This window comes from Mus musculus, chromosome 5 (assembly GCF_000001635.26).
Source record: "Mus musculus strain C57BL/6J chromosome 5, GRCm38.p6 C57BL/6J".
Classification (NCBI taxonomy): Eukaryota; Metazoa; Chordata; class Mammalia; order Rodentia; family Muridae; genus Mus; species Mus musculus.
Genome location: NC_000071.6, coordinates 113,476,653 through 113,501,887, shown reverse-complemented (window position 1 = coordinate 113,501,887; position 25,235 = coordinate 113,476,653). Strand labels below are relative to the sequence as shown.

The window sequence follows — 25,235 nt, the reverse complement described above, 5'->3', positions numbered from 1 at the left end:
TGTACTGCATAAGCTTGTCACTTTGGTCACTTGTTACAAAGTTACAGGAAAACCATGCTGGTATAAAGTAGGAGGAACCCTTGTCTTGGAAAGCCCAGATTCTAGCACCGGCCCTGTCATCAACGCTGCAAAACCACAGGCAAGCCCCAGGGTGCCCTAGAGCCTGGGAAAGATAGGACTGAGTGGCCACTCTTGTGAGCCCCGGAGGCCCTCTGCCCGGCCCCCTTCCACTGCTTTGCTTAAGTTCAAACTCAAAGACAGCATGGCCCTGACAAGCAGAGCCTGCATGTGGGTACTGAGGGCTGGCCAGGCACACTCAGGGAAGGGGTCAGTTGAATAACTCCCAGGGCATTCAGGGAGAAGCTACAGCCTAGCCTTGAGTCAAGTCCCCCAAAGTAGGGACAGGCAGTGCTGACATGAAAAACAGGGAGGGAGAAGAATAAAAGCCAGCCCCTCTCAGCCTCTGGGGGTAGATGACTGGAAGAGTCCCTTAAACCAGGGGTCTCCAGTTCCTCCCTCTCCTGTCTGTGCAGGGACGCAGTGACAGGGCACACTTCCTGAGCTCCACGGATACAACAGGAGCTCTGCTCTCAATGCTGCTGAGCTCTCGCCCGCCCGGCCTTTTGGTGTAGATTTGATGCGCATCACCTCGGTTTTACAAAAGAGGAAAGAGAGGCACAGAGTAGCTCTGTCATGGTCACTGATAGGCAATAGAGTGCTGGAGATTGGTCCTAGTACTTCAATTGAGTTCAATCGGGAATCTGCCTGTCCAGATGCTGAAGGTCATTGTCCCCAATTGGGTTTTGATCGATCCATAAAGATGCCAATGGCCGGGCACGGGTGGGACCCTTAGAGTTGCTCGAGCAGGACACAGAGAGGAATGGCAGAATTGCCAGGTCTTGGGGAAAAAAGGGTGGGATGGAGGAGCGGCAGAAGATAAAGTCAACCAGCCATGTGAGAGTTCCGATCTGTGGCCACTGGTCACCTCCCCAACTGGGCCTGGGGTAGCAGGGGAAGGTTTAGGAGTGCCAGGCCCTTGAGGTAGCCAAGGCATTTAAAAAATAAGCTAATGTTTGTGTGTGTCTTTCATTCTCAGATCCAAAGATTGCTCCCGGGCAGGTGCGAGTGTGATCTTCCGGGAACATAAAGAGGTGTAGCAAAAACTCACTGCGACAGCAGAGAGCCAGAGCTGAGTCCCAGAAGGCCAGGTTCTCCTCCTCATTCTCTGAACTGGACACCCTCCAGCTACGAGGAGACACTACCTAGCAACATAAGCTCATCACCCCCATTTTACAGATGTGGAAACCGAGACATGGAATGGTGTTTCCGGTGTCCATAGCGACCGGCACTGGCATTTCCCTTCCACTTGGTGAATGAGGAAACTGAACCTCAGTGGGGTTGCTTCAGTGGCCCAAGGTCACATCTCCGAGAGGTAAGGTTTGAGCCCAGGGCATGTGACCCTTCCTCCCATCTGTCCTTGCCTGTCTGCTGTGTGTGACACCAGGTGGGGGTGATGAGCACCTAGATAGGTGTATCTTGTCTTCTTCCTCTCCATCACATAGCAACAGGATGAACTAGGTCCAAGGTCACGGTCAGCTGAAGGTCCGTCTGTCATCTCATACCCGAGCTGTCCTCCAGAGCTTTTTCCTGGCCATCTAAGATTCTACTTGCCAAGCTCCTTTCCCCTGTTCTCCCTTCTTCCTCCTCCTCCTCCTCATCTTCCTCTTCCTCTTCTTCTTCTTCTCTCTCTCTCTCATCCTCCCCTCCCCCTTCTGTTTTCTTTTCATGAGTGGAATTGAACTCAGAGTCTTTGCAGATACCAAGTACTCCACCACTGAGCCCCAGCCCTGAAGCTGCACTTAGTGTCCAGAGAAGGGCCTGAGGGATGGACAGCCACCGGATCATTGCCGTGAGAGAACTGAGATCTAAGTCTGGCTATGTCTGATGCCACAGGATGCTGGGGTCCTGAGGCTGGACTGTACATCTGGGCGGATGTCCGTGAAGCAAAGCCTCGCCTGTCGATGAGTCTTTCCCATGTCACACGTCCACATTAGCCCACGTTAGCTTGACTCCTTCCATGCAGATTCCCTGCCCTTTGTCCTTGCTGACTGTGCCCTGGGATGACTGTCACCAGAGCCACCAGCTCTGTCTTGTAAAGCTGCTGCTATGGTGGGTCCTTTGCTCCCCACTGAGGCTCCCCCTGGCACTGAGCCCCATTTTCCTACGTCTTATTTTTTCTAAGTTCTCACCCACCCGTGTCCCAGGGCTGCCGGCTGTCACGTCCAGCTGCGTCTCCTTCTCCATCCCACACAGTCCTCATTTACTCCTAGACGTGGTCATCTTGAGAACCAGGTCAGCAAGCGTATGAGACACAGCGGGCAAAGGAAGAAGGCAGATCATGAGCGTCACACAGTGGTTCTGTTCCCCCCGGGCGTGGGCACTTACATGGTTCCTGCTGTGCTTCAGGTGTGGGTGAGTGTTCAGGATGAAAAATGACACATGCAAGAGTGGAAAAGAGGGGTCTGTTCTAGAGTGTATAGGTGTGTATGAGTGTGTATGTGAGTGTGTGAGTATATGACTGTGAGTGTATATGTGACTGTGTCTGTGTGTGAGTGTGCGCAAATGTACGTGTGTGAGTGTGTGATTGTGTGTGAGTGTGAGAGTGTGTGATTATGAGAGTGTGTGATTGTGTGTGTGAATATGAGAGTGTATAAGTGTGTGTGAGCGAGTATATGAGTATGTGACTGAGTGTGAGTGAGTGTGCATGTGACTATGTGTGTGTATGTGACTGTGAGTGTGTGCAAATGTGTGAGGTGAGAGTGTGCATATGCGTGTGAGATTATATGATTTGTGTGAGAATGTGCATGTGAGTATGAGTGTGTGTATGTGAGTAAGTGCAAGTATGTGTGAGTGTGACTGTGTGAGTGTGTGTATGTGAGTATGTGTGTGGGGGTGACTGTGTGTGTGTGACTGTGACTGTGTGTGTTTTATTACTGTTACTTTTAACTTGTCCCTCAAGGCAAGCATTAAAAAAAAACAGAGCCCAGGTTGCTGTTTTGCAAAAAGCCACACCAGACAGGCCACTGAGGCTGCTTTAGTCAAGTGGAGGTCACTGGAGGCAGTTGGAGAACCCAGTGACCCTGCCTGCCTTGTGCAGCAGCTCCCTGAGCTGAGGTTTTGTGCTGCGAAGCCACGAGGCCAGAGCCTGGGGTGCTCAGCCTGGCCCAGCCCTGCCTCTGTTACAGCTCTTTTCTGTCTTTGGGGCCCTTGTATATTTTGCATCCACCCATGTTTCTACAGTCTTCAGCTTTGGTGACAGCTATAGGAAACCAAGTCAGGTCAGGCCATTTCTATATCACTAAACTGCACATACACACACACATGCACATACACATACACCAACATATGCACACACACCAACACATACCATATACACACACACATACACCAACCAACACATGAACATGCACACACACATGCACATAGCAGAAGGGAAATATGCTTCTTTTTCTTTTCTTCCTCCTTCTCCTCCTTCTGTTTGGTTTTTCTTTTTATTTATTTTTATTAGATATTTTCTTTATATACATTTCAAATGCTATCCCGAAAGTTCCCTATACCCTCCCCCCACCCTGCTCCCCTACCCACCCACTCCCACTTCTTGGCCCTGGCATTCCCCTGTACTGGGGCATATCAAGTTTGCAATACCAAGGGGCCTTTCTTCCCAGTGATAGCCGACTAGGTCATCTTCTTCGAGTCAGGGTTTCTCTGTGTAGCCCTGGCTGTCCTGGAACTCACTCTGTAGACCAGGCTGGCCTCCAACTCAGAAATCTGCCTGCCTCTGCCTCCCAAGTGCTGGGATTAAAAGCATGCACTACCATTGGCCATCAAGATACACTTCTTAAGGGTTCCTTCAACACTCACCCCCTGCACCTTGAGCTTTTTCTATTAATGGGGGATTCACAGTAAAGGAAAGTGACTGAGACATAGGCTTTGGGGTCACACATATCTGGGCTCAAGCCTCAGATCTGCCTTCTACTGGCTGTGTGACCCGGAGCAAGGGAGCCAAGTTCTCTGAGCCTCACTGTCCTACTTATATAAGGAAGATGGAGATCCAGTGTGAATGGAAACGAAGTTTTGATCTTGGCACCAGGCACCATCAACCCCTTCTTCAGAGGCAATGGTGACCACGGTTTCTGGGTATGTCTCCATCCTGATTTACAAGCATCAGCCAGGATATTGTGCAAGGCTCCCAGAAGAGGGGGCTTCAGAGCTATTCCCAGTAGAAAGAGAGCTGGGGACCTTCAAAGTCAGGCTGCAGAGGCTCTTCATGGGTACCCGTCCTTCTCTTCCATTCCACAGATGGGAGAACTGAGGCTCATACAGAGGAAGGGAGTCTGTGCAGAATTGCTGCGTCTGCTCAGATAAAGCTGGATGGAGCTTCCTGCCTTTACTCCCCCTTCAGGAACTCCCCTAGGAATTCACCCTCACAGGACCACGTGGGGCAGAGAAGAGTCAGTGCAGGATGTAGTAGCGTCCTGCAGCCAAGCTCCTAAGTCTAATGGACAATTAGACCTGGAAGCTTCTGGCAGGGGTACTCTGCTGCCTGTGATTCTTGATGCATCGTGGAGTCAGGCAAGGCTAGAAGGGACACAGATAGCCTCTCAAACACCTGCATCATAGCCACTGCCCTCCCCGCACTGTCCACATGGCCCTGAGAAGCCCCATCCCATTTCTTTTCTCCATCTAACAAAGGAGTGACTCATAGTCTCAGGGGTGGCCAGCCTTTGCTGGCCTCTGGTTACCTCACCAGTTTAGCACAGAAACCTCACATGCCACCTAATCCATAGTGATCCAGCCAAGTTCATTAATGCTGGCTTCATCTCCTCTCCCCAGCCACAGTCTGGGGACCTGGAGGAGTTCGGGGATCAGTGATTATATTTTCAGCAGGGTTCAAACAGTAAATACAATGGGCTGTGAAGCTCATATGCTCTCTGCCCCCAACTACCAGCCCTGCCAGGCATGGCTCAGAGCTCCCACAGAGGGCATGCAAATGAGTGGACATAGCTGTGTGCCAATAAAACTTTATTTACAAAACAAAACAAAGCAAAGCAAATCATAAACCTGATTTACCAGCTCCCTGTTCTTTTAGGTCTTGTTGGGCAGAGTCTGGTACCTTCTCTGGGGCTGGGCTGTAGAGACTTTCATGAGGCAAAGGAGTTTTTCCAGCTTTAGCATGAAAGTCTTGATCCAGGAAGACTGGTTTCAGAGCAGGCAACAGGGTTAGCCTGTCTGGGGTCCTGGACCCCTGATTCCTCCCAGGACAGCTTTGTGCTGTGCCATTTGGCTGTCTGCTTTATAAAGGGGAGGGGAGGGCTGCCATTTATTGTGGCATGAATTGTGCCAGGTACTCGCAGAGGGCTTAGTGAACATTTTCTTCATTACAACAGCCCTGTGTTGTAGGACCAGAGTTCTTCCCAGGAGGGGTGAAGACTGTACAGTCCTGCCTCAGGTCCCTCCAGAGCCTCCAGAGCTGGGAATCTCACCCCTGTAACTTCTGTGACCATCACAGAACAGGTCAGAGAAACCCGAGCAAGCAATGGGATCAACAAATACTGACAGCAGATGGAGGGATGGATATGTGAGTGAATGATTGATGGGTGGGTGGATGGACAGATGGATGAATGGATGGATGGGTAGGTGGGTGGGTGGATGGATAGATGGATTGGTAGGTGGATAGATGGATGAATAGACAGACAGACAGATGGATAGATGAACACCTGTCTGTGGATGGACAGAGAGGTGAAAAGACAGACAGATGGACAGATGGGTGCAGGGATGGTGAATAAATGGATAGACAAATATCTATAGATAATAGATAGAGAGATGGGTGGATAGATGGATGGATGAATGGACAGACAAACAACTGCTTCTACAGATGGATAGATGGATGGAAAGATGGGTTGGTGGGTGGGTGGGTGGGAGATGGGCTGATGGATGGATGGGAAACTTCCCCCACATTTACACAAACACAGGCTTGTTCTGTGCCATGACTCATTCCCACCACCATATCCGTCAGGTGAGCTAATGGGAAAAGGTCTCACGGCTCTGACATCCATTATGTCAAACTTGCCTTCCGGCACTGGGGAGGCAATATGACATCATATTTAAAATGTACTCTCTGACATCAGGTGGCCTCTGTGAATCCCCAGGATGGCTTTTTTTCTGATCCTGTGACCCAGATAATTAACACATGTTTCTGAACCCCACAAGAGATCACAACAGAAATCGTCTTTGTGAGTGATGGTTGCCATGTATGTGAGGTTCATGGTGTGATCTCAGTAAATGCTCTCTAAGTGTCATCGAGTTGGGCTGAGCAGAGAGCAGGTGGGGCTGGGGTGGCCACAGTGAGCAGCATTCTGTGTGGCTCTACATAGAACACAAAGGTCAGACAGGGGCAGGAGTCAAAGCTACTTAGTGGCCACCAGGACCACAACAATGATGCATATCAAACAAGCCCTCATGGCTTGTCCAGCTCACCTGTTTCTGACCAGGCTGAACTCTGATCCTCCCGGAGGCTAGCACCAGGCTTGGGAGGCAGCAGTGGCCTCATGGGAACCCTGTCAGTCAGGTTCACACACACACACACACACACACACACACACACACACTCTCTCTCTCTCTCTCTCTCTCTCTCTCTCTCTCTCTCACATACATTTGCACACACTCACAGTCACATACATACTCACACACATGCACACACATATGCACACACTCTCACATTCATACATTCTCACACACTCACAATAACATACACATGCACACACATATGCACACACTCTCACATTCACACATTCTCACACACTCACACTCCCAATTAACATACACATACACTCACATACATGCACACACACAATCACACACTCTCACACTCACACACACAATATACATACACACTCACACTCTCACACTCACATTACACTCACACACTTACAGTCAGAAGCACACTCTCACACTCACAATACATTCACACACTCATAGTCACACACACTCGTACACAATACACGATCGCACACTCTCACACTCACATTCACACACACACACACTCAACCACATACACACACTCACACTTACAACAACATATACACTTACACACACACACACACGCCTGTGCACACATGCGCTCGGGTCTCTATAAGGCCTAAGCAAGGCCACATGCACTGTTACTCTTCTACCTTCTCTAATGGGCAGTGACAGTCACAGGGCTGAGCGCAACCAGGGGGCCCAGAGTGTGAAGACTGCCTGTCTCTTGAGTAAAAGCAAAATGAGGTCTCGGAGCCAAGGCTACCAACATGGGAGGAGGGGCAGAAACACACATATCCCATATCCCCACAGCAGCCAAGTCCTTCACACTGTCCCCACACTAGGAGGACCCTAAGCAGGCATCCTTCCTGTCCTCAGGACCAAAGACCCAACTCCCGCATTACCCCGATTCCCACCTTCCAAACATCTGGACCTGCTCCGGGGAGCCATTAATCTCTGGCAATTTCTTTCCCTCACTTGATTTGTTTATTTAAGGAAAACAAGTTGCTCCTAATTAGAGGCGCTGCGGAGATGCTCAGCTCATCGGAGCTGCCTGCTTTCAGACATTCTGCCTAAATGCATACCTGTGCTCCCAGCATCTGTGGGTGTGCACAGCCTCTGGCAAGACAGACGTGGGTATATGGGTGATGAAGGAAGCTGGAAATGTGCTCTGGAGTGCCTGAGACACACGCACCATCCCAGCAAGGTTAGAGCTGATGCAGGTAAGGGATGTGCAGCTTAGGGATGGAGGGCGCCTTCACAGGGCACCCAGCGTGAAGCACACAGTAGAGGTACCACAGCTCAGGTGGGCCTGTGCTTGGAAGCACTGGTCACAGTCATCCTGTTCCACACAAGTTTGCACCTCTACAGACACACACACACTGCTAATGCAGAAGTCACATGGCCACACACAGGTACACACTGCAACAACATACAAGACGTTATAAGCTGATAGCCCTGGTACATACATCCAACAGCTGACTCACCCACAGGAGGTATGTGTGAAAGTTAGACATGCCAGGGAACACAGACACACTCAAATGAACACCAAAGATGCCCACACTAGAAAACACACATGCACACTTGTGATACAACTAAGCATGCAATGTTCTGCACACACACACTCACATGTATGTCTGGGAACACACAGTATGCACGGCAAGACAGAGGCATATACCCATAGAAACATACATAGGTACAGAGACAGGACACTCACAAGCATCAGAAATCATGTGCAGACACTGGAATGCAGAAATGTGCACATGCCCAGAGAGGGATGAGCCCGTGTGTCAGGCTGTGTCTCTAAACATGTGTAGACAGACATGGAATGTACTAAAAGCCACACAGACACGAGTGTCCCCAATTGCACAGCACAAACTCACCTCACATCCCTGTGTGCACAGCCACTCACACACATGCATGTTCACAGATGGTTGTTCTCTAAGAGGCTCACACACAGCCTGCACATTCATAAATCCACAGGCACACACTTGTTAGATGTCAAGTCCACCCTGGCTATTCTGACACGTGCATACATATGTGGTTGGTACATTCATGACTGCACATGCACACGGCTGCAGAGACTACACATGGCTTTAGTTGCAATGCCCCCCTGCACCCTAGTCCACTAGGAAAGCAAACTGTTCTTTTTTTTTTTTTTTTTTTTAACTGTTCTGAAATTCAACCCCGCAGACTCTACCAGCTCATGGTGGCTTCATCCTCCATCCCTAAGCTGCACATCAGGGCACAGTGGCTGGGATAAACTCCGCACCCCACCCGTCTGCTTGGCAAGAATGCAGGGCAAGCTTCACACCAGTCAGAAAGAAACTGTTCACTGCCCTCTCCCTGCAGTCTCTGATTATGCCCCGCCTCTACCACAGACCCAGAAAACACTTTTCTCCACAGCATTGGTTGTTCTTGCCGCCTGGAACAGCAGCCAGGCAGGCCCAGCCCTGAGGCAAACTGGATGCCTGACCCGGAACAGACAGAATGTCCCTGCTCTGGGTCCCTAGACAGCTGCAAAGTTGAAGCCATGGAGACAGCTTACCTCCATCTCCCGTTGTCATGACGATGCGGCAGCTGGGTGCATCCAGCCCTCCCAGACTGCCCTGGGCTCCCCACTGGGAGCAGCTGGTCCAGCAGCAGTTTTAAAGGGAAGCTGGGAGGGGCAGGGATTGCAGGTATCCTATGGATTGGAGAGACCTAAGACCCTGGCCCCAGATGAGGATCCTAGGGTTCAGGGAAAGCCTCCCTTAGGAAACAGTTCCCAGGATCCATGCATAAGATCTCCACATGGCCATCCCCATTGCTCCTGTACTCTGCCAGATTGTGATGGGTGCTTCTAGCATTATCTCAGTGAGTGCTCCCACATTATCTCATGAGTGCTCCCACATCATCTCATGAGTGCTCCCACATCATCTCATGAATGCTCCCATATCATCTCAGTGAGTGCTCACAGCACCATTCCACAGTAGGAACTACGAACTCTTACTTTACAGTGGGGGAGTGGCCAGGGGCCACTTAGATCTACTTTGAGACCTGAGTTCCTAAACACTAATGTGCAACACACACACACACACACACACACACACACACCCTAAGATTTTAAAAATCCCATCTGTCACATTGCTCAGGGCCACACAGTGGCCTGAATGGGGATCTCCGAGGATATGTGCCATCTCTTCACTCTTAGAAAAGTGGCCACTGTAGTCCAGAGAGGGTTAGTGGTTAGACATAGGATACGCAGCAAGTCAAAGGCAAGTGTGAAGCCAATTCTTGAATCAGAGCTGTGTTTTCCCCAAGATATCCACCACAGACCTTTGATACCCTGGAGGAGTGCATGGGTTTGGGCAGCCTGGGAAAGTGGCTTCTGGCCTCAGATCAGAGTCCTAAGCCAAGGCAGGAAGTCTTTATATCTCACCTAACAGCTCAAGAACTCAAGAACCCCCAGCACGACTGCTCCCCAAAGGCAGAGACACCCAGCTCCATCCAGTAGAAGGCTGACCCATGGCCAAGGGATCACTTCCAAACACCGCTCTTGGCCAAGGCAGAAGAGAGCATCCACTATGTCTCTACCGGACTTCAAGCCTACCAAAGACCAACCAGTATGCCCCCTGACTCCCAGCCCTCCCGGCAGGAATGGAGGACAGTGATGTCTTCCATGTGGACACAGGACTGGCCTTTTGGAAGTGTGCTTTCACTAGGGAGAAAGGGATTATAGCCAGCAGTGCTCTAGGTTGGGACAGCCTCAGGGACTCAGAGTGGGCAGCCACGGGCTGGGCAAGAGGTCACCAGGAGCCCTGGTCCCCTCAGGCCCCTTCCCTGCGGCTTGCTCCTCTCATTGAGGGGTGCAGGCAGCTCTCTCTGATTTTTTAAAGCTTTCTTTCTCCCCCTAAAGGGGCAGCCCCTCTGGAATCTCAAGGAGTGGGCTGTGCCTGTGGGGGCCTGGAAAGGAGTTGAGGGTCTCCTGGAAGGGCACTTGGGCCTGCTGGCATTTGAACGGGGGGGGGCGGGAGAGGGGCAAGTGGCTTTCTCCTACCATATGCCCCCCCCAAGGACCCACAGAAGCCAGTCTGCAAAGTGGGCTTCGCAGAGCCCACGCTGCGGGGCCCTGGCTACCGCTTGGTTCCCCAGTGCAGGCACCACCCCAAGGCCAGCTCACAGGCACCGCTCACCCCTTCTCCCCAGGCTGGAAGCTGGCCCGGCAGCGGAGTGCGAGAGTGTGATCCAAGGCCCCCCGCTGCTCCGGCAGCCCCAGGGATGTCCCCACACGCGTCCGCGGCCAGAGGAAAGTTTGTCATCTCCCCGGAGCCGACTGTCACCTCTCTGCAGCTTTGGGCTCACTGGGGACCCGTGGCTGCTGCTTACCTGGGGGAAGCGCCGAGCTCTCTGTGCCTGGTAGGGCGCAGCGAGGAGCAGGAAGCCGGGAGCCTGGAGCCTGGAGCGCAGAGAGTGGTGCGCGGAGCCAGGGCTGGGACTGAGCGAGGCTGAGGCCGGGGGTATGAGGCTGGGGCTGCGCGGGCGCCCGTACTCCCGGCCCTGCTGGAGCAGTCTGCAGCCCGAGCTCCAGAGCTCCCGCGCCCGCCGCCTCCCCGCAGCCCGGCCCGACCGCCCGCGCTTAACTCCTTGCGTCCCGGCCTCCCGCCGCGCCCGCCGCAGGCCTGGGATCCGGGCTGTGCAGTGTGCTGAGCCCCGCTCCTGGGCTGCGGCGAAATGCACCGAGACGGGGTGAAGGGCCGGCGCCTGGCTTGAGCGTGGTGCGGGCTGGCTGCCGCTGCTTGGAGACTTGGCCAGGAGCCCGCCCGGCAGGCAGCTCAAAGAAATCCAACAAAGGACAGTTTTGTTGATGGGTGTTCAGCGTGTTGTTTTAACAGGCTCTGAGTTTTGCCTGTGTGGCTTCTGGGCTGTCACACTCCCTCTCTGAGCTTGCTGGAATTCCGGCTGTGTGTCTCCGGCTCCTGGATGACTTCCACTGAGGGTCCCTGAAGGGGATCAGAAGCATCAGACAAGAGTGGAACACAGGGGCTTCTGGTTTGCAGATCTAGCTTGGCTCCGGTTAGGTCCAAGGGCGACTGGAAAAATCTAGGCGTAAATATTTTTATTTTATTTTATTTATTTACTCCCCCCCAACACCCCCCCCCACCCCCCAGACAGGGTTTCTCTATGTAGGTCTGGCTGTCCTGGAACTCTACATCATTAGAGCACACTGGCTTCGAACTCATAAAGGTCCACCTGCCTCTGCCTCTCAAGTGCTGAGCTTAAAGGTGTGAGACACTACGTCTGGCTTAGGTGTAAATATTGTGTGTGTGTGTATGTATGTGTGTGTGTGGTGTGCATGGACACCTGTGCCCACATGTATGAACTCGTGTGTCACCGTGCCTTGCGTGAAGTCAGAGAACCACCTCAGGTGTCAGTCTTTATTCTCTACCTTGCTTGAGATGGTGGCTCCTCCATCTGTGTTTGCAGATGATCGTTCGAGGGTCCTGGACTCTCTCCCCTCCCCTTCGCATGTCTTAGGGCCACTGGAGTTACAGGGTGAGCTCTTGTTTATGTGGCTACCAGGGATTTGAACTCAGGCCCTCAAGCTTACAGAACAAGTGTTGTATCTGCTGAGCCACCTCCCCAGTCCGAGATCTTGGTTTTCGTGTTTTTTTTGAATGCCGACTGTTGAGCTAAATGGAATGGGGTTCAAGTGTCCTCTCCCCTTAACTGTTTTCTGTCGGTATGGCTCTGACCAAGCTGCCTTGGTTTCCCTACATGAACAGGAGCAGCTCAGACCTTCTAGGCTGGCCATATGAGGGTTGTGGGCTGCCACACAGTATCCATATCTACCTCAGAGAAAATGGGCTTCGGGCTTGGTCGGGGGAGTGAGTTTGAGCCTAGCAGGGAGCTGTGTATAAAGATGCGGACTTAAGTTTGTACCCTGAGTATGAAATCTCTCAGTCTTCCCCAACTCATCTATTGGTATTGCCTGGAATACAAATCTCCTGCCCATTTTGCATTGGTTGTTTGATAATTCTTACCTTCCAGTTGCTTCAACAAAACAGCCAGCAAAAACAGCTGAGGAAGAGGTTTCCTTTGGCTTCCATGTCCTTCAGGGAGGGGAAGCCACAGTTGGGGAGCAGAGGCGAATGAGGTGCTCCGCTTGAGGACTCTAGCCCATGGGACGACACCAACCACGTTCAGGATCTGTTTCCCTTCTCTGTGTGCTGGCTGGTTTTCTGTCAACTTGACACAAGCCAGAGTCATCAGAGAAGGAGGAGCCTCAGTTGAGAAAACGCCTACATAAGACCCGGCTTTGGGCGAACCTGTAGACCATTTTCTTAATTAGTGATTCATGCAGGAGGGCCCCACCCATTGTGGGTGGGGCCATCCCTGGGCTGGTGGTCCTGGGTTCTATAAGAAAGCAGGCTGAGCAAGCCAGTAAGCAGCACCTCTCCATGGCCTCTGCATCAGCTCCTGCCTCCAGGTTCCTGCCCTGCTTGAGTTCCTGCCCTGACTTCCTCCAGTGCTTGGGATGTGGAAGGATAAGTCAAATGAGCCCTTTCCTCCCCAACTTGCTTTTGGTCATAGTGTTTGATCACAGCCATTATACCCACTAAGACACTCAGTTAAAAGTCTCTCCCAGTTCCCTCACAGACAGCCAGGGTGACAGCCTAGGTGACTCTTTATCTAGCTACGCAGACAATGAAGATGAGCCATGGCAGAGTCCCGACTCCAGAGCTAGCTGAGCACTGTGGACTGAGTTGCTTAACCTCTCTGGTCCCAGCTGCTCCATCAGCAAATAGCAAAAGCAAGGCAGGGGAACTGCTTAAGGCTGACGGGTCTCCTCAATTATTCTTGTTTTCCTTCTGCATGTGTCTCTTAGCAGCCAGGAGTCCCACATTACTGGTCTTCGCAAAAGACAACTGGCTGTGCAAACTGAACAGGGGCTGTGGGGTTCGCAGACCACAGACCCATCAATGTGGGAAGGAAGGAACAGAGCCTGTTTTTTTGAACCTCACCGCTGAGGGCTGGCTGTGCTGTTGTCCCGTCCCATTCCCACTGTGACCTGGGCGTGGGGCCTCAGACCAAAGTCAGCTGCTAGAGTGAAGAGACCCAAGCAACTCCTCGCCTTTGAAAGGGCTCAGAAAAATCAAATGGTGATGCCAGAGAGTTTCTCAGTGGAAGATCAGACAACACCTCCAGGCTACGTCCACAGACCGAGACACAGCCCATGCGTCTCTGTCATTTGAGGCACGGCTTCTAAAAATAGAATTTGCTCTAATTTTGGGAGTAGCTAAGGCCGAAGGAAAGAATGTGCAAGACTGGAGAGGGACATGTCCAGCAGTGAGTTAACTCCCTTTGATGGTACTGTTCTTGTGGAGGGAGGGGACTGGCCTTCAGACTATCCTGGTGACCAAGGACTGTGGGGTTAGATACACCCAGGCTGAAGTTCTAGCCCTGGCCCTGCCACCTGACAGCTGGGCAGCCTTGGGGAAATTAACCTCTCTGGACTTTCATGTTCTAAAAATAGTGGTAATGGCTCCCAGCATATGAGGGTTGCAGGGAGATTGAGCGGCATTTGTGAGCAGCTTGCCACGATGCAGACTGTGCATGCATTAGGCCCACGAGCTGTGACCTGAGATCGGAGCCATGTTGGTGGCAGTTGACGGCCCAGGCAGGTGAGAGAACTGCCATCCCAGCGGCTGAGGCAGGAGGAGCCAGGGTTGAAGGCTAGCCTGGGCAACATACTAAGTTCCAACAGGGAAGTTCATTCTAGAAGCTGAGGGGACACAACAGTTAGGGGTGTTTACAGAGCTGGAGTTTACAAGTGTTCTAGGGATTAGAACTTGGGTCTCTGGGGTTTCATGTTTTATCCACTGAGCCATCTCCTATACCCTATTTAATTTTTTGTTGTTGGGTTTTTGTTTGTTTGGTTGGTTTTGTTTCAAGTTCTCACTTTTAGCTCAGGCTAACCCTGAACTTGTGATCCTCCTGCCTCAGTCTCTCCAGTGCTAGAATTCACTACACCTGGTCTTGTCTTTAGGTGTTTTAATGTGCCTAAGGCTCATTTATCATGAAAGAGCCCTGAAACTTGCTTAATTAATTTATTTATTGGTTGCAGGAATCCCAAGCTGGCACTAAACCCATAAGTAGTTGAGGGTGACCTTGAAGTTCTGATCCCCCTGCCTCCACCTCGAGTTATAAATTACAGCAGTGCACCAGTTTATGTGGTACTGGTGATTGATCCAGATCAATCAATCCCAGGCCTCGTCCGTGCTTAGCAAGCACTGTACCCACTGAGCCACGCCCACCCCTAGAAGCTCTCCTTTCTGTTGCGTATTTTTCTGATCAGCATCACCTCTGATGCTAATGCTGTGAATTAGATGTGAAATGTCTCTGTTCTCTCCCGTGTTTGAACCCTTGGTCCCCAGCTGGCCTTCAGGTGGAGCACAGATAGAGGGAATGGATCCCTGAGGGTCTCCCGCCTTCACTCCGGTCTGGTCTCCTTGCTTCCTGACTCTGGATACAATGTAACTCGCCCCTGCCCGTATGCCTTTCCCACAGTGATGGGCTATTCTATCCCTATAACCTCTGAGTTAAAGCCTTCCTCCTCGCAAGCCGCTCCTTGGGTATTCAGACTCAGCGATGAGAAAAATAATTAATAAATTTAGCAACACACAGGGTGATGTCTTAACACATGCACGCTGTGGAATATTTTATAGCCACATGGCACTGTCTCCCACTGGAAGTGGACAGAATACAGATGTGGAATAGTATACAGCGGAGATAAGGAATGAACCGTGGCTCTCAGGCACACACAGGTGAATGTCACGGATATAATCTCAAACAAAAGGAGGCAGACCTGCCACCCATCCCGCACCCACTAGCCATTTCTAGATGGAGTTTAGAAGCTCTAGAACTGAGGCAGGGGTCACGCTTTAAGTAGGAGGCTGTAAGATGCTGGGAGGTAAAGCCAGGGACTCTGTTGTGGCTGTGCCCTGAGTACTGGCTGGGTTTGTAGCTGTGCCCTTTGACCCAGACCCTTATTCCTAATGATGTCATTAAAGCATTAAAGAAAAAGAAAAAGAAAAAGAAAAAACGTGTAAAGCATTCGCAGGTTCCAGAGTAACCTTTCTTGGTTTCCCGGGATGGACCAACTGATAGAGAGGGTGCGTGGAGGGCTAAATGGCCTCCCTCTCCCACCTCAGGCAGGTTTCTTTCCAGCTACCCAAGAGTGTTTGGGGAGCCAGGGCAGGTGGGGACGAGGGAGGGCCAGGACTGAGACATGTGATCCGGAGAGACCGGCTGGCCGCCCAAATTATCTGATTTGGCAGATTCCCGGGATCAAATGACCCAGATAGTGGCACCGGCCACCGAGACACCACACACTATAGCCAGAATATCTGTAAGGGAGGCCTTTTGGCTGGGGCCACCCTGTGGGTAGAAAGAATAGGGCCAAACAAGGCCCTAGGGTCTGATTTCTGCAGGAGGATCATGGGAGTCTGTGAGAGCACAGAGCAGCCGGGTGGGCTTGGCCCAGAGCTCTGCCAGCCCCAACCTGGAACTTTATGCCCTAGCAAGAGGCACAGCCAACTCACGGCTCAGAACCATGAGAGCTTACCTCATCTCATCTAAGCCAATCTAATTCCATAGCCCCAGGGAGAAGGGTGAGAGACGAATGCTCAAAGGGGTTGTCCTCAGGAGGTTGTGGGTTTTGAACTGGTTTCCATACAGCTGCCCCCTCTGTCCCTAAGAAGGGACTCCCCCCCACCCCCACCCCTGTTTCCTACCTAGGTGCCTGTGTCATCAGGCCCTCCACTGTGAGTCTGTTTCCAGCAACCTTTCGTCCACCTGCATTGGGTGTCTGTGGAGGCTGAAGGGGGAAGAAGCCAGAGGGAGCAGTGAGGGGCTTCAGGTGGTCAGTCAGGTCAGGCATCTGGGAGGAGAGAGGAAGGACGAAGGAAGGAAAGAAGGGAGGAGGGAGGGAATGAAGGAGGAGGGAGGGAGGGAGGGAATGAGGGAGGAGGGAGAGAGGGCAGGAAAATGAAAAAGGGAGATAGTGGGGGCTTTGAGGAGGACCCCCATGCCAAAGGATCCACAGGGCAGACTGCACAGTGGGTAGAGCCTTGGGTCAGGGGAATTGGTCCACACTAGCATTCTCCTGCATCAGCAGTATCCAGAGGGTAGGAGGAGGTGCGGGGAGCATCTCTTGGTCACTTGTACTTACTCCCTGTGGTTGTTTTCTTCACTGGCCCTAAACTGCATTAGAAAGGGGCATCTGGTCCTCAAAGCAAATCTAGCTTGTAGTAGTTAGGAAGATGCTGATGGCCAACCTGCGTCTGTTGACTGACACACATTTCCTGATAGTGTCTGTCCATCCTAGAGGGCATATTTTAATGATACAAATGAGGACTCAGATGTCCAACCCAGGTGGTATACTTCACCATAGGGCCTTAGGAAAGTCATCTTGTCCTCTGGACTCAGTTTACCCATAAAGAAAGGGAACGGTAGTATCTGCTTTAAATGAGGTCGGTAGTAATCACTGAGAAGCACCCACATATCCTTTAAGAGAGCGACAGCCTGGGAGACTGGACCCTGCGGCAGCCTGCCCTAGGAGGAGGTCTCCTTTACTAAGTTCTTTACAGATAATGACTTCTGGGGGATTTCCACATTGTTAGGAACCTTAGCTGTAGTAATGGCTATTCGGCCGTGCGGCCTTCTGAGCTGTTGATTTAATTACACCTTGAAAACAGAGATGCTGGAGGCTCCAAGGATAAAGTGACTTCTCCAAACCCATAGAGTGTGAAGGTGTCAGGTCTGGGATGTCCGGATTATTCATGGAGATTTTCCCCAGGGGCTTGTGGCTGGTAGGCCAGGGTAATGGGTCAACCCCAGAGACATCCTTTCTCTCCAGAGAGATACTGGGCTGGCCTTCGGACATCTTCCAATTTGGCTGTACCCGTCTCTCGGGAGGAAAGAGAACCGTGGGCCCTCCGCTGCAGGATTTTTACCTTGGACTCAGCGTGGCTAGAGACAGCAGGGCTGCTGCTTTCTCTCCTGGCCTCACCGGTCACCCCTTCTCTGTGTGAATATACTTGGGAACCATTGTAGGCATAAATATTTTGCAACCAACTTTTAATAAGGGTTCAACCTCTCCTCTAGCCCACCACCCAGCCGAGGTAGTAAAATAGAAAAGTATGGGGGAAGTGGACCTGTTCAGCAGCAGTTCTTTGGGGGTGAGCTCCATCTTCTTTGTCAGCAGATCAGTCCCATAGCAAACACCAAACACGACTCAGCAGCTGCAGACCAGTCCTCGAGGCAGGCCGACACCAGGCAGCTGTAGTTCAGTCCTGAAGAAACCACCAGGCTCACCAATCAGCCAGAGGCAAGGCCACAGAGGCAGCAAGCTCCTGTGTGAGCAGTTCCTGGGTGAGTTTCTCTTAATGGCAGCATTGCCACAAGCTGAGCTCAACGTTATGCAAGACGAATCAGTACATGTGCATCCTTAATCGAAGAATATCGAAGCAAACCAAACCGACGCTTAGTGCCCGACTCCCACTGTCTGTGGGGTCATATTTATACTCCTACATCACGGGTCCTTTTACAAGTTTGCTATATTGAAACATCCTTTCACCTGTGACTGCTTCAGGAAAACAGTCTTTCACGTGCTTGCTTTAGCAAGACATCTTTCACCTGTGTGCCCCAGCAAAACCATCACCTGATGAAACTGACTTTCCAAAGACCTACAAGTTTCCACTTCAAACCATTGCTGGTGAATGGAGGCACTCCTTTCTCGGCTCTGGTCCCATGGAAGTCTGATATCTACCTACAAGGAGCCATCACGTCTGCTTTGCCTTGCAACACTACCTCTGCTGGCCAAGGAACTGCTCTCACCCCACTTTCCAGATGGGAAACCTGAGGCTCAGGAAAAGTTGGGTTGCCTGTCTGTCCCAGGGCTGGAAGCCAGCTAGAGCCCATGGGAGAAAGAGGGAGAGGGAGAGACAGAGAGAGACAGAGACAGAGAGATCACTGCTCTACCAGAGCTAGAGATGTTTCTCATCCTTGAAGAAAATGGTGGCTACATCTTGTCCCAGCAGAAGCTCTCCCAGAGACTTTTAGGTACCCACAGCTGAGAGCCCAGATGATTCCTTGGTACCCAGAGACTTCTATGTCTGGACTCAAGTCCCCTTCCCACTCTGCTTCTCCCAGGTCCCTGTCCTGAAGGTTCCATCTGCACCACCATAGTCAGCACCTGACTTTGCTGTTCCCGAACCTTCCTACCCAGCATGCACCTGCCTGCCTGCCCTTTCAGACGTTCCTTTGGGGTTTGCAATCCCATCTTCCCGCTAACCTAGGAGATCAGAGGAAACCAGTGTACCCAGGGCAGCTTTCCGTGCCGGGGAGCTCAACAGCCAACCCATCAGCTCAACACAGTTACCACTGGGCCAGAGTGAACCCTGGGACCCCAGCCCTGCGTGCACAGCCATGCCCGTGAGCTCCAATGCACCAGCATTAAAATCCTTAACTCTGGTTACACCTGTTAGTCCAGGATGTGTTTAGCCAATTGGGGAAGTCCCTTGGTGAGGAGCAGGTATATTTCCAGTGATCCTGGACTTTGGAGGTCCCAAGAGGCCTGTGATGGTCCCCCACCTTCTGTGGTTGGATAAAAAGGGCCAATTGGCCGGTGTCTGGCAGGCTCAGGTTCAGGGTAGATTTCAGTGACTTACAGCCACAGAGTTCTGTGGTGGCTGAAGCCCTTCTCCAGTTATAGCACATCCCAGGGTCATCTACAAATGTTTACCAAGACCCCAGTGTGGACCAGGCTCTCTGCTGAGTGACAAGGTCATCGTTGGGAGCTGCACTTTTGGCCCTCTGCCAGTGTGGAGACCTCGACTGGAGCTGGGCTGTAAGGTACAGTAGCCACTAGGCACTCATGGCTCTTTAAAATAAAATTAGGTGGCATTTAAAACCCGGAGCAAGAAAACAAATCATTCAATTAGAACTAGGCAAGACTTCTTGAAAAAGATGTGCACACGGCCAATTTGTATGGGAAGGTTCATTCAGGCAGGATTAGCCAGCATAAGGTGAAAGTAAATATGAGTGTGCAGCCTCTCTCTCTCTCTCTCACTCTCTCTCTCTCTCTCTCTCTCTCTCTCTCTCTCTCACACACACACACACATGCACAGGCACACACACATGCTCACACACACACACAAGTGCACACACACATAGATACACTCACATGCTCACACACAAACAGACATACCCACAGTGTGTTCACACACACATACACACATGCTCACACACATACACATATGTACACACACACAAGCATGTGAATATGCACACATGCTCACACACACAAAGGTGTACAAACATACACACACACACACACACACACACCTTGTCGGGATGGTATCATCAAAAGCAAAAGGCAAGTGTTGGAAGGAACAGGGAACCCAGGGCTAATGTGAAATGATGTGGCCATTATGGAACACAGAGCTGCACCTAGCAACTGCATCTCTGAGGATATAGTCCAGGAAATGAAAGCAGTCTCTTGCAGGGATATTGGACTTCCACAGTTGTCACAACATTGGTGAGGAGAGCCAAGGCATGGACTCAACCTAAGTGTCCATCAGTGGGGAGTGCATATTGAAAACAGGGTAGGGGCATGCAGTGGAATATTACTCAGCTGTGAAAAAGGGGAGCCCTCTGGTCTGCACTGAGGTGGGTGATCCTAGAGACATTACTTGAGGGCAGCCTGGCACAGGAGGTCTAAGCCACATACGATCATGAAGGAATGGGATCACTACAATGGTGGCTTGTGGATGCAGAGAGCCAGCTGACAGGCAGAACTGGGGAGGGGGACTTGGGAGTGGTCAAGGGGAAGAAAGAGTCATCATTATGGGGAGTGCATAAGTGCCTGTGGTTAATGATGGCACCCCCGTGGGCTCGGAGCTTAAGGTTTGCTGGACAGGTTTTCTTTCTCTCATTTGGTCGTTCATTCCTTCCTTCTTTCCTTCCTCCCATCCTTCCCCCCTCCTCCTCCTCCTCCTTTGTGTTAGGTAAATGTCTGCCCTTGGATGCTTACATATGTGTGTGTGTATAAGTATGTATATATGCATGTGTGCATGTGTTTGTGTGTGTGTGTGTGTGTGTGTGTGAGAGAGAGAGAGAGAGAGAGAGAGAGAGAGAGAGAGAGAAGCCAGAGGTTGACATCAGGCCTTCCTTACTCACCCTCCAGGTTACCTTTCTTGAGACAGAGCCTCTCACTGAACCTGGGGCTCAGGATTCTGCTAGGCTGATTGGCCAGAGGGTACGAAGAATTCTCATTTCCACCTTTTCCATGGCTGTGATTACAGATGTGTGCTACCATAACTGGCTTTCTTTCTTCCTTTCTTTCTTTCTTTCTTCCTTTCTTTCTTTCTTTCTTTCTTTCTTTCTTTCTTTCCTTCCTTCCTTCCTTCCTTCCTTCCTTCCTTCCTTTCCTTTCCTTCCTTCCTTCCTTTCTTTCTTTCTTTCTTTCTTTCTTTCTTTCTTTCTTCATAGCTGTTGGGGATATACATTCAGGTCCTCATTGTGTTTTGTGACCCTTGACCCCTCCCCACTCCCCCAGCTGTCTCCCGAGTCCCCACATTAGGCCAGACCATCTGCCGTTGAGCCACCTTCGCACTGCTCCAGCTGGCCTTGGTGCTATGATTGTCTCACATCACTGTCTTATAAGACGTGGAATTCCGGGCCTGGTGCACACTCAGCAAGCTGAGCCCCACCCCAGCCCTACACCTCAGAGATGGAGGATGCTAATATGGAGCTGCAGTTCATGGCCATTGGTGTGGGTGCTGGGGTCTGAACTCCAGTCTTCTGAGGGAGTCGTGAGCACTCGCAGCCACTGAGCCATCTTCCTAGTCCCAGTGTGCACGCTTCAAATTTACACAATTTTAATAGCCAACAACACCTCAAAACACTGGCGGGGAAAAGAGCACATTGCTTTAAAACATCAGGATATCTGTTCTTTACTTCTTGTCTTTTTTCCAGAGAAAACTTAGCCCCTGGCTGGAAATCACTTTAAAGTCAGTTAAGCCCACGTTGTCAAACCCAGACCCTATATACGTACATTCTGTATGCACGTATATGTAAAACTATAAATATGCATAGCACATTGTGTGCATCCAGTCCTATTCCTTGTTTATTTCAAAGCCTTGGCAGGACTCCTGGTGGCAACCTCTGAGCTTGAGCATCCATGAAATAAAGCATCCCCATCAAGATATGACACATTTGAGATTTTCCGCAAGGAGATTGTCTTCCTGTATCTTGAAAAAAAGAAAATAGAGTTGGAAGCTGGGTGTGGTGGTGCACCCCTCAGTCCCAGCACTTGGGAGGCCGAGGCAGGTTGGACCCTCTGTGGACTTGGGGCCAGCCTGGTTCATGTAATGAGATCAAGGCAAGCCAGCAGAACGTAGTGAGACCATGTCTCAAACACTTAAAATAAATAAGGAAAGAAAGAAAGAAACAAAGAAAGAACAGCCTGGGGAGGCGGCTTGCATGAGAGCTTCCAGAACCACATGAAGGTGTTGATTGTGGTGGGGTGAGTTCCAGGGCTGGGGGAGAGCAAGCACAGGATCCCTGGGGCTCAATGGCAGCCCAGCTGGCTGAAGTTGTAGCCCAAGTCTCAGTGAAAGACCTTTCTCAGAAACAAAAATGGTGATAGAGCCCAAGGACCAGCATTGAGCTTGACTTCTGACCTCCATATATACACACAGAAACACACACACACACACACACACACACACACACACACACACACATACAGACACATAGACATACACACATACACACACAGAGTAACATACCCACACACATGCAGACACACAAACAGATACACACGGAGAGAAGACAGACAGACACATACACACAGACAAATACACACAGACACACAGATACATACAGATACACAGACACATACACACAGAGTGACATAGATACACACACAGACACACAGAGACGCACACAGACAGACACACACAAACACAACACACACATACACACATACATACCCCGTCTCGCACCATGTGTCAACTAATTGGAGCCTCAACCATAACCAGGAAAAGGCACCCGACTCTACATTTAAATTGCAGATTTTGACCTTTCTGCTTGAAATCCTCTCAGACATCCTGTTCAATCACTCTGGGTTCTGGCACTCAATAATCCTTCAAATTATTTTCCTTATTTTTTTCTCTCCCATGACTGTTAAGTATCTCGTTCCACAATCCCCAACCGCATGCGGAAGGCACATATAAAAGTGTGTGTGCTTCTGTGCTCAGCTGAAGCGGGTATGGAGGCTGGGAGGTTGGTCCTCTCAGCACAACGTGTGTGTGTGTGTGTGTGTGTGTGTGTGTGTGTGTGAGTGTACATGTGTATCTGTGAGTGTGTGCATGTGTCTCTGTGTGTGTGTGTATGTGTCTGTGTGTGCATATGTGTCTGTGTGTCTGTGTGTGTGTGCATATATGTGTGTGTATGTATATGTGTGTGCACATGTGTGTCTGTGTGAGTGTGTGTGCATATGTGTGAGTGTGTGTATATGTGTGTGCACATGTGTGTCTGTGTGAGTGTGTGTGCATATGTGTGAGTGTGTGTATATGGGTGTGCACATGTGTGTCTGTGTGAGTGTGTGCATTTGTGTAAGTGTGTATGCATGTATGAGTATGTGTGTGTGTGTGTGTGTGAGTGTGTCACACAGCACAGCACAGCACGCAGAAAGGGAGGGTCCTTTGCTCGAGACTGGAAAGCTCCTCAGGCCTATGTCTTTCCAGAGTATAGCCATGTCACATCTCAAAGCCTTATGAGCATGCAAGACCAGGACAGTTGTAGAGAGGGTTAAAGGCAGTGTGAGTCAAATGGGAACCAAACTTGGATCTCGGAGCCATCTCTCCAGCCCTATTTTAAAGAGTTTATTTTGTTGTTGTTTGTTTTGGTTTTTGTTTGTTTTGGGGGTTTTGTTTTGTTTTAGAGATAGGGTCTTACTCCATAGCTCAGGCTAGCTTGAAAATCTCTACATAGCCTAAGCTGGCGACTAATTAGTGGTGATCTTCCTACTTCAGGCTCCCAAGGGTAGAGATCACAAGTGTGCTCCCCACATCTGCCTGACTACTTCTGCCGGTCTCTATTGCTTACGGACACCCACGTCCTGTCTATGCTGTGGGGCTGGAACCACTCCCTCCCACAGCTGGATGCTCTATGTCTGTACCTACCACTGCATTCCAGCCTCAAAACTTCTGATGGGAAGACAGGTGGACACATCTTAGGTACTAGGTCCCCTGCTCTGCATGGGTACCCTAGGTGCCTGAGCTGCAGTAAACCTGGTCACATCAGCTTTCTTCTTCCCTTCTGGGAACAAAAGCCCTTCTGCAGAAGGAACTCCTTTGAGGGTAAATAGCATATTTGGCTTCTCTCTGATAGCCCGGGCCTGGGGTTCAGTATAGGAGGTCGGTGGAGGAGTGAATCAACACTAATGTTGTGTGTCTCATGCCAGGTATCAGGCCCAACCATTCACACTTGTTTAAAGATAAAGCCCAGTAGGGTCACAGCCATGTAGCTCCCATCCCACAGATGAGAAGCCTGAGTCCTTGGCCGCATGGGTAATAAGGAGTAGATTGAAGATCTGGGGCAGGATCCACTTGACTTCATCCAAATGCTCTAAACAGCCTAAACCACAGGAAGATGTCTCCTGGTCCCTCCGCTCACACAGCACAATGCTCATGGTTACAGTTTATTGAATACGATCCATCCGTCCCAAGGAACGGATTTATTCAGTCCAGTTCCCACAGAGATCTCATTGTGTAGGGATAGTGGACAGCTGGGGAAACTGAGTTAATCTCCCCAGCTTGTTAGAGCAGACCCAGGATTTGAAACCAGGACTCCAAACCCAGACCCTGAACTGTTAACTGTTCTGCTCTGCTTGTCTCCCCGACAGCAATGAGTCCGGGATAGAAAGGTCTTAATTGTGGGCCGCTCTTCTAGAAGCTTCTAACACTTCAGCAAGGTTGGGTCTGGAGGACCTTTTCAGCAACTCTCTTCCACCCTGAAGTCAGACCCAAGGGTGTCAAGCATCCCTGTAATATAAGGAGATGTGTGCAAACCACAGGCACCAGCCTTGGGGTCCTGCTTCAGGCCTGGTAGGTTGAGACCCCTCCTCCCCTGGACTCCTGACCACCACCCTGGCAAGAACGCCCAGGAATTCCAGCGAAGGGGTCCCTAGGACACACCCCACATTCCCCACATTCTCTACCACCTCAGGCGGAAAGAATTTCCAACCAGACTTGGCAGCAGGGGACCCTGTGGTCTGGACCCTGTCTGTAGGAGCTGTCAGGAGCCCTGGCGGCCCAAAGGACCTTTTCTTCCTGTGCCACACAGCGAAGAATAACCAAGCTGCCTCCCCACCCACTGAGGTTGCAGCCGCTCTGAACTCACCCTGCAAACCCCTCTTAGCAGGAGAGGCTAGACAGGGAGCCTTGTGCTCTGGGCTCCTTGCTGGGTTCCAAAGCTGCCCCTCCACAGGGCCTCCCTCACTGGCCACTAGCAGACATGGCCCCTCCTGATTCCCGAATTCATTCTGTTGTTTTTAAAATATTGGCTGGTATTACTCTGCTACATGCTTACAATATTTTGCTATG

At 50.9% G+C, this 25,235-nt stretch overlaps 1 protein-coding gene across 4 annotated transcripts in view; it reads right to left on the bottom strand.

The window, feature by feature from the left end:
* Window positions 1–12,778, bottom strand: part of Wscd2 (WSC domain containing 2) — a 100,616-nt gene extending 87,838 nt beyond the window's left edge. For 2 of the 4 annotated variants that reach the window (XR_001784707.2, XM_017320928.2), the window contains exons 1-2: window positions 12,603–12,778; window positions 10,948–11,661 (exon numbers count right to left, since the gene is read on the bottom strand). The gene's annotated coding sequence lies outside the window, so the exon portion shown is untranslated. Of the gene's footprint in view, window positions 1–10,947; window positions 11,662–12,602 lie in introns of those variants that run through there. The other 2 variants (XM_030254582.1, NM_177292.3) reach the window with 2 other exon arrangements.
* Window positions 12,779–25,235: the final 12,457 nt, after the last annotated feature.